Source organism: Crocodylus porosus, unplaced genomic scaffold (genome assembly GCF_001723895.1).
Source record: "Crocodylus porosus isolate Cpor-Errol unplaced genomic scaffold, CroPor_comp1, whole genome shotgun sequence".
Taxonomy (NCBI): Eukaryota; Metazoa; Chordata; order Crocodylia; family Crocodylidae; genus Crocodylus; species Crocodylus porosus.
The window spans coordinates 43437212-43447609 of NW_017728886.1; positions in this window are offsets into that span (position 1 = coordinate 43437212).

Genomic DNA, 10398 nt, shown 5'->3' on the forward strand with positions numbered 1-10398 from the left:
ATGTTTATAGCCACAAGGATCCTGTGTTACTTACTTACTTTTTCTTATGGAGAGAAGTTGTGACGCACTAAAAATTAAGAGCTTTCTATTTATTATAGAAAGATATATACACCAGTGCCTAATACCGTTCAAAGCAACTGGAAGGGGGGAGGGTGCGGGTGTGTGTGTGTAGCTGCTTCTGAGTGCTGCTACAGGGTACCTGCCTCTAGGCCTGCTAGTGCCTACACCATCCAGTGTCTCCCCTATTCAATAGTCTCACCAGCCATGTCTTGATGTTAAAATTAGTAAGGAAAGCTGCACAAAGGGTTGAAGAACTTTTGAAGAATAGGCCTGTGTCTGGTCAGAGGCTCCCCCCTGCTGGCCTCATCCCAATTTTATTCTCACTGAGCGTCTAACTCAGGGCCCATTGTTCAGGACTGCAAGCTCCTGGCTCATCTCCAGTCACATCCCATAACCTCAGGTTCCAACACCTGCAATATCCACTCCATAGGCAGGTAGGGGCCTTAAGTCCTGTTTTTCCCCTGCCACCTCCTGCCTTATAGTCCAGGCAAGCTTGGCCTCATGTAGCCACAAAACATACTTTAACCCTCTTGCTTTACTGTCTAGGCAAGCTTGGCTTCTTTCAGCCACAGAACATACTCTAGTCCTTATCCTCTGTCCACTCCATGCAATTTCAAATTCAGGGTGTCCCCAGTCACCCCCTTTCAGTGGCTTCCACCCCCACTACAGCCACAACCCAGCCCTGCAGGTGAAAATGAAAACCACAAAATGCAAGCACCAGTCTCAGTTCAAAGTAATGTACATGGGTTTCGCCACACCCCTTGGTGGCGGGCAGATCCTCAGCTTCTCTTCACTCAGAGCTGCCTCCTGAGTCTTCTCACTATGGGGCCGCTTTCCTCGCCTTGCTTCACTCCCATCTCTCAACAGAATATCACTGGGCAGTGTCCACTGTCTCCTTGGACTCGTTTGAGGGGTAGTGGGTGCTGCCCTGTGTGCTCTGCTCAGCGTCCCCAGTTGGCATGCTTGTTTTGAACCTCTGACCGGCACTTCCTTCCCTGTTTTTTTTCTTTATTTGTCCCAAGAAATCCATTACTTCTTTTTCTATAGCCTCTCTGCCTAAGGGAGGCCAATGAGAGACTTGGTGGGCTAGCCTGAGTTTTGGGCTTATACAGAGCTTGTTGGGTCACATGACCCCTCCACTTCCTCTTCCTAGGTCACCTGTCTGGAAGCTATCTTGATTCAAGCTTTGGCATTACCACCAGGGCCTAAGCAGAAGAGATGTAGAGATAGAGAAGAAAAGGGACCTCTGCCAGTGACAGGATGCCCTGGCAAACACAAAAGGTAAGACAGGAAAAAGTGGAGGAAGGGGGTGAAGGAGGGGACAGGTACCCCTGGATCCCCTTCCCATTCTAGTAATGGGGTAGGTATATGTGTTACAGTGTGTTTTTTAAAAGCAATAAAACTACATGCAAAATATTGGTAAGGCTTTTGTTACCATACTTAGTCATGTTTACTGGAACTTGTAGGAGCTAAATTTTCTGGAAGTAAAACGTCTTATTAGGTATCCAAATATAGTTTTAGGTCTCGAACTTTGGAAATTTAATCCTATGAATCCAATTTTTTACAACAAGGGGCATGTTCTGTGTCTAGTACATAGCTAAAAATTCCCTTTTCCAGTAGTATAATGTTCATAACTATACGAATTTGTGAGATGAGATACATATCCTGTCACTAAGCTGGAAATAAATATTATCTTTGTAAGTCACTAGTCCTCAAGGAAAATCTACTGTATTAGGGAAACAATTGTGTTGATATTTTTAACACCTTTAAAAGGAGACTTAGGTTGAAATTGCTTTAGGCATAGATGAATTTGTAGGCAGAGTTCAGGGCAAAGTGAAACATACATAATAAATACAACTTACCACATATGTGCTTCAATCTATATGCTGATTTATTCTAGCAGTAATTTTTTAAATATATACAAAGTACTCCTATCTAGTAAACAAAATACTGGTACTAAGTACAGAATGTCATCTCCCCCCCTACCTTTTTTCCCCCCTTTTTGTTTCTTTGGAAAATGGTTCAAACCAGAAAAGGAGCTGTCATGTATTTGATAAAAATTAAGTGTTCAGCTAGCAGGAAGAACTACATTTTCTGTCAGGCCCCCAGGATCTGAAAAGCTAAAAAACAATAGCATTAGTCACTAAGCTACCTCCAGAGAAGCCCAAGAAATTTCAGAATTTTTTAAGTTTCTGGAAGGTCAAAATGAGATTCCATTAAGTGATAAGACTAAAGCTAACTTAAATTCCTGTACGGGGGGTGGGGGGTACTCTTGGCAAATACTGTGATTGTGGAGCAAATATTTCACTGTTACTTTTAGCTTTCTATAGTAAGTTCAGAGATATTTGTGTAGCTTTTGAAATACCTCTTTGACCTGTAGTTGCTTTTCAACATATAGCTGCCACAAAAGATGCAAAACAATAACCGTATAGGAATTCAAGACTTGATTGTTAAGTTGTTACATCTCTTCATTTGACCCAAGGCTATAGTATACCTTATTAGTAGAAATGCCCATTTCTATTTGAAACAGTAGAAATGAACAAGATTTGATGGCTAGGTACGTGAATAAATCCACAGAAATTTAGGGCTGGAAAGGACCTCTGGAAGTCATCTAGTCTAACGTCCTGCTCAAGGCAGTATCATCCCTATCCAAAACATCCCATACAATTCTCTGACTAATGCAAGAGCACACCTGGGGTGGGGAGTGGGTTGCAGAGGCGCAGTTGCACCCCCTTTTGATTCCTGCTTCACCCAAAGTTTAAACCAGCTGGCTAGGAAGGGCAGTGGAATTTATATTATCAGGAAACACTGGGGGAGTCAACAGACTTCATGGTTTATTATAATCTATCTGATTCCTGCTAATTTCTTCACTCCTCCAATGTTAATGACCCTCTCTCCTTTTTCAGTCATGTCGATTGTCCTTGAGGTTCCACTATTTAACCTATCATTTCTTTTTTTAAATTGCTGTCTGTTAGCCATTCCTGGTAATGTCTCTCTCCTGTTTCAGATCCCTGCAGACTGTTTTTAGCTCTAGCTAAAAACTTTAACTCAAGTGTGGAAATAACTGACAGTATAGAATTGGATGCATTACGACACCTCAGAAGGCTAGATTTTCTTTTACAAGTCTGAATAAGAGTTGTACTGTTAGCTATAATGACTATGGGACTAGCAAAACACTATATTTTAGCTATTGTTTGCCTAGTTTGTTTTTCTCTTGAGCTTAATATGTAAGGACATACTCATCTTATGATTTCCTGATTTTCATGGAAAACATGAAGAACAATGGTTTCTACAAAAACTGCGGAAAATGGCAGTTTCCATGATTTTGCACAGAATCACTGGAAAATAAAACCTACTAAAGCACGGGGAGGGGGGAAGGGGGAGGTGCCAGCATGAAGCGGAATAGCCATGATGGTGGCCACTCCCTCTGCTGATGATTGGTCAAGAAAGCTACCTTTCCTATGGCCCTGCCCCCTCCACTAATCAGCAGTGAGGGCTGGGGCCATGCGAAGAACAGCCACCACCACATTGGTGGTGATGGGGCTGTCAGGGCCCCTCAGTCAATCAGCGGCAGGAGGGAAGGTTCACCAGGAAAACTCAGAAAATATTTTCTTTTTTAAAACAACTCTATTTAATTACATTTTTAAGTCTTGTAGTTCATTAGATTGTTATCTGGGATGCCAAGATGAAAAGCTGATGTTTATAGAGTTGTTACTGCCTGATAGGCCACATGGTATTATTAATTATTGTTATAAATCATTTATATAGCACCATCAATGTAAGTGCCAGTGCACAAAAGACAAATTTCCTTTGCTGAAGAGCTTATAATGCAGACCGCACAAGAAAAGCAAAGGGAAGACATTGTAAAATGAACTTTAAGTGGGGCAATAAGGGTGAAAAGATTAAAATAGAATTGGGTCATTCCAGCCAATGTGAGCAGTTTATTGATTAAACAACAAAACAAAATTAATGACCAAGGTCAGGTTCTTCATCCAAATTCACTAATAAGCAAAATGATTGCTTTATATAGCCCAATCCTGTGACAGCCAGTGAACTATTGAAGCCAGAGGAGCTAGGTGTGGATAAGGTATCTACCTCCCTAATTCTTGTTTCAAAAGTTAGGTCTAAATATATAATGTGTTCAATTCTACCAGCTTTGCCCACCTTTCATAGTAGTTTGAGTAAATAATTCCACTGAATTCAATGGGAATTTTTGTGAGTGAGGCACTACTCAAGGTGAATGGGTAAAGCACAGCAATATCCAAAGTTTTTTCCTAAAAGAGGCACTTAAAAGACACTACAAGTAAAAATGTTGCTAATAAAATTAACAATATGTTATGTCAGTAAGTGCTTTGTATTTGTGGTCGTGCTGCAAAATCTAGCTATTCTGCCTCATGAACTTTGCAATAAGTCAAATATATGCAAGGGATTTTACTTTACCCTGGATTGCATCCTAAAAGGTATACCTGCACTCTTATTGTGGCTGGTGGAAATGAACAGGGAAGCTTATGAGCTCATTATTAATGGGGAATATTGGTGTCATGTTTTGACACATGCAAAGCAACAGGCAAAGCTTTGGTTCAGAAGCTATTCTCTTGGATCAAATTTCCAAACTGCAAGGCTAGATTTGTCAATTCTACTCTGTCTGCTAACCTGTTGAACTGTATTGGTATTGGGCAAAAACAGTAGGAATTTGGGTAGGGCAAATAACATCCCAAAAGATATGTTAGGAGGTTATACTAGTGCAGACCTTAGTCATCAACCAGCTTACTAGAATGAATATGAGCATACTGCACTTGTATTCCACGCACTGCATCAGTTGCCTTTGTGCAATTCCGGTTGTTCATTTTAAACCGTAAGACTTCTAGCTAAGTCCTCAAACATACTGTGGAGACAGCTGCTTTCTTTGCAGCAGTGAGGCCCCTGCCAGACATGCAGGTAAAGGCGCAATGGTGTCTCGCGTGCTCTGCACAATTGTATTTCCTGCCAAATGACAGAAGGTGTGATTGTGGGATTATGCATCAGATCCCATCACACTGAATTGCCAATGCAGAGCAAGTAGTAAGCTCCTATGATTGGGAGTCGCATCAGCTGATCAGGACTACCAGCTCAGGGACGCATGGTGTGCTCCTGTGGCCGGGAGCCTGAATCAGTTGTGGGCTCCCAGTCTCAGTGGTGCACCTGGCCAAATGTTCAACTAATGGCATCATAGGAACGAGCCACAAGTTTCTACACATTTTTATGGAGTATTTTTCTGGCTAATTCCTCATTTTATCATGCCATTAATTGAGCATGTGGCCAGGTTACCTCTTAAGATGTGATTTAATTAGACCGGTTTTCTTATTGGAATGTCCCTAACTGGACCATTCCACATGTGGTTCATCAAAGCCTAGGTTTAGAGGCTTTCAGAAGAATAAAATTTTAATAGTGTTTTTCTCCTCAAGACTCTCTAAATAGTTGTAAAAGTAAGATTGTATTTTTTTCTGACTACTAAGATATAATTAGATCAGGAACTGTAGGATCCTACTGCAGCAGAGTATGTCCCGTGAACCAATAATCTTGCACAACATTTGCAATATTACCTTAAATGCTGCTCTATTGCCACTTAACATAAAGGTCAGATACTACCCATGGCATTCCTGTTAAGGAACTGCTCCATACTGGGTTCCATGTAAATTTAATGAGATACAATCTAATAGACGTGACAGCTGGGTGGCAGTAGACCGAAACAGTCTAGGAATGTTCAAACTAGCTTGTACTAGAAAGCCAGGTTTTGCACTTTCCCAGTATTCTCAGTATTTTTAACTGCAGGGTTTTGTAACAACAGTGCATCTGCCATCTGAAGGTCATGTATTTCCAGAGCTAGTATTTGCTGCTATAATTCTGGCATATTTCTTTCGGGAGTTGTTGTTACGCGGTAGGTGGGGTAAAGATTCCAGGAAAGAGGCAGAAACATTTATTTCTTTTTCATTAGCTGCCAGGAAGTTGGGGTTAAACAATTTTTTTTCTCAGACTTTAACCTTGCCGATCAAGGAGAAAATAAGATCACTTGGACTCGGATAATGTACACTAGCTAATGCCTATCAACAACTATTTATAAAGGGAGGAGGTCAGACTTTATTGAAATCTAGAAGAAGCTAGTAAGAAATTTACAGTTTTTGCAGACATTACTTTAATGCCCTTTTAAAAGGAGGGAGGACAGTTGGGAAAATGTATCAGTCCTTCTTATGTAATTATTACATCTGTTTGTTCCTATACTTCAGCTGAACTGCTATAACTTTAAACCTAAACAGAATATTTACATCAATATATGAACAGACAAATGTGTGCCTGGTTTTGTTTGTTTTTAATACCAGATCTTTTCCAGTATCTGTCTATACCTTTCCTGAAATTGGAAAGACATGGGTCCCCAGTGTATTCTAAGAGTCTTTTGCTGAGAATATTCTTCAAATTTAAACCTGAATTTCTTCAGCACTACTGAATGGTTATTTAAAAATATAAAATAGTGGAAAGCACGCATTTGGGTAGCTCAGCTTTAGAAGACCTTTTAAAAACAAGGACTTTAGGATTAGCTATTGACCTGTTTATCCCTATTTAGCAACTATCATCATATTCTAGATTAGTTCAAATCCATATTTACTTCTTAATGGGAATGTGGCATCATTGGGCATACACACACAGTTTTGTTTTGGATCCTGTTTTTAGTGGGAAGGTGCATAACTTTGTGAGTCACCAAAAATGGGGCGGGGGGAGGAGGAAGAGAAGATGACAATATGGAGGAGGAAGGTGCTCTCTCTTTTTATTCCAATAGCCGGGTGGTAAGGCTTTGCTGAGGGAGCAGGAGACATGGATTCAAGGTCCCTTTCAGACGGATGGGATTTGAAACCATCTCTTTCACTATGCTGTCCAATGACTAATTAATACAAAATGCAAAAATACCATTGAGGTTAAAGCATAGGACACCTTCCCTTCCAGACACTGCCAACTCTAGGAAGATATGTATCTTCGTTTAAATGACCAGACAGGAACTCTTATGAGCTTGCTTAGAGGGGCATAGTGAGTTACAGCATCAGGGAGTAGGATCCAAAATCCACATAAGTGGCCCAGAATACCTCCTGTGATATTAAAGCACAAACCTGTGAAAATATTTTGTAACTCTTCTGTTTGTAGCATTATATTATTGCTTATGTTCATATGTATCAAACACACTGCATTACTAAATGTCCAGGCAAGGTTGTATCCATGCCCTAATTAGCAGGTCATCAATGACTTTATGGAGTAATGTTCTTGAGTTTTTCGGGTGGAAGAGTGGGGGGATTAAAATGAATATCTTTGCTCTCATTGGAATAATCAATTTATAAGCCAGAACAGAAAAGAATGTCATAGAACAGCGATTGCCAGCTTTCTCTGGCCTGTGGTCAACAACACTGAGCAAATAATATGTTGAAGTCAACATCATACTTGGCTTTCTCTGTTAACCTCATTCTAATTTTTTTTTAAATATTTTGTGGCTTGGGGCAATATTGGATGGCCTTGAGCCATGAGTTGAGACCCAATTTCTTAAGACTTTATTTCCAAAATATTGGGAAGGTGAGCTACAAATACGGTGTGAGTAGTAACAGTAATGTGGGGTTCAGCTGGCCCTTTCAGACATCCTTTAGAGCGGCCAAAAGAACAGTGGTTCACATGTTAATTTTGTGAAACTATTGGGGGGGGGCCTGGGGTGAGGGTTAAAGTAGTGTTCAAATAAAATTGAATGCTGAAAAGAATGACTTACTAAATTGGAAGTCAGGCATACTTTAAGATCACATCATTCTGGTCACAATTTTTCTTACTGTCAATTTTCATTTAATGAATGAATTTTATCATTTGATAATTGACATACAAGCTTGTAAATGGTATAATTTTGCATTTTTACGCTGCTTGAAACAGTAGCTGGATGAGTATAATTGGTTAAATAAAATATATAACAAATTTAATCTGAAAATATAAAGATATTTTACAAAGATAGGCCATAAATTTAGGATACACTAAGAGGAAGGTTTGCGTTGTCATAAAGGGGATCAGGAGTTTAGTGCTTGGGGTTTTTTATTTTTTTATTTTATTTTTTTAAGCAAGTCTCAGACACTCAGTTCCTCAATTTCTAATTTGGAAGTATAATAATACTTGCCTGTTTAAATTATAATATTATTCCCCAAAGCACAAGGTCTTTACCCATCACAATCCAGTTTTGGGGTGTCTACAGACAATCAGGTCCCTGCTGTAACTTATGGTGCTTTATATAAAGTACTATGAATTAGAGCCCCCTCCCACAAAACACGTTTGCCTCCTAACCATCACCCCCTCCCCACTCCATCTCAGGTTGGGCAAAGCCAGGTTGACAGCTACATGCTGCTTCCTTCCCCTCCTTCTCCACTGACGGCCCCAAAGTTGGCAGGGGCAAGGCAGGGCTTGGGGAAGAGGGGTGGTTCAACAGCTTCCTTGGAGGCTGTTGGAGCACCCCCATACCCCTATTACTAGCCAATGCTCCTTTCCATTCCTCCTTGTGAGGCTGAGCCACTGAATCTTGGTCATTGAATAAAATGGATGGAGGGTATTAGGGAGTTCTTACCCTATTGGGTCCAGGCTAGAACCCAAGGCCCACTCACTCTGGGGTCAGGGGTTAGAAGGGGAAGGTGCTCCATCTTACTGACCCACATACCTTTAATAGATTGTAAAGCTGGAAGACACCTTGGAAGATCATTGGGTCCAGCCCCCTGCACCAAGCAGGAAAGATAACTGTCAAGTGACCCCAGCAAGGTGACTGTCTAGTCTCCTCTTGAAGATTTCCAGAGTAAATGATTGTACCACCTCTGGAGGGAGCTTATTCCACAGTCTGGACACCCTGACTGTGAAGAAGTTTTTCCTAATGTTGAGCCTGAATCCATGAATGATGCATGCCCACAGCAGCTGGGGGGGCACAGCGGCAGTAACCGGGGGAGCTCCCGCAAACACCACTGGTGCTGTCAGCAGCAAGGTGTGGGTAGCGACCACTGACCAGGGGTCAGCGACCACCCACAGATGCCCCCAGCAGTGTTGGTGGTGGGGTGGTGATTGGTGACCACCTTTTTGTGTTGGCAGTACCTTTTTGTAAGGGGTTGCACCACCACACTCATGGGTGGCTCTTCTTTGGACTCTCCCAAGCTTGTCCATGTCCTTGTTAAAGTGTGGTGCCCAGAACTGAATGCAGTACTCCAGCTGCGGTCTCACCAGTGCCGAGTAGAGCAGAAGAATCACTTCCTTGGCTTTGCTGGAGATGCATCGATAGATGCATGCCAGAGTATTATTTGCCCTACTGCCAGCTTTATAGTCATATTGTGGTCTATTATTACCCCCAGGTACCTTTCATACATGGTGCTAGTCAGTTTGATGCCACCAAGCCCATAGGTGTGTTGGGGGTTGCTCATCCTGAGGTGGAGGACTTTACATTTCTTGATGTTGAACTTCATCAGATTCCAATCCGTATACCTTGCTAGCCTGTCTAGGTCTGCCTCTATCTGTAGCCTATCTGTAAGTGTAACCATGCTTCCCCATAACTTGGTGCCGTTTGTGAACTTGGGCAGTGGACTCTTCACCCCTGCATCCAAATCATTAATAAAGATGTTGAAAAGTACTGGACAAAGCACTGATGCCTGCAGGAGACCACTGCCCACTTCTCACCAGAATGACAGATCCATTCACTGTGACTCTCTAGGTCCAGTTTCTCACCCGCCTGACTGTCTCAGAGTTAAGCTTGCAATCCTCCAATTTTCTTGCAAGGACATCATGAGATATTAGATATTAGCTTTTGGAAGTCTAGGTATACAATGTCAACCTGCTCTCTCATGTCCAAGTGACAAGTTACCTGGTCATGGAAGAAGATGAGGTTGTTAAGGCAAGACCTGCCTGTGACAAAGCCATGCTGTCTGTCATTCAGAATCTTACTTTCTGCAAGCTTATCACAGATAGACTCCTTGATGAACTTTTCTAGGATATTCTCTAGGATGAAAGTTAGGCTGATTGAACTATAGTTACCTGCGTCCTCGCTCCTGCCCTTCTTGTGGATGGGCACAACATTGGCCCTCTTCCAGTCCTCGGGGACTTCTCCAGAGTGCCACGAGTTGTGGAAGAGTTTCGCCAGGAGTTCCTTAATGACTTTGGCCAGCTCCTTCAGCACTCTCGGATGAAGATCATCTCGTCCTGCTGACTTTTATATGACTATTTTTTTAAATTGGTCATATACCAATTCTATGGCAATAGTAGAAAGCCAGTTATTCCTGCCGTGCTCATCCTGTACTCTACCTAGCGTTGTTTTCCCCT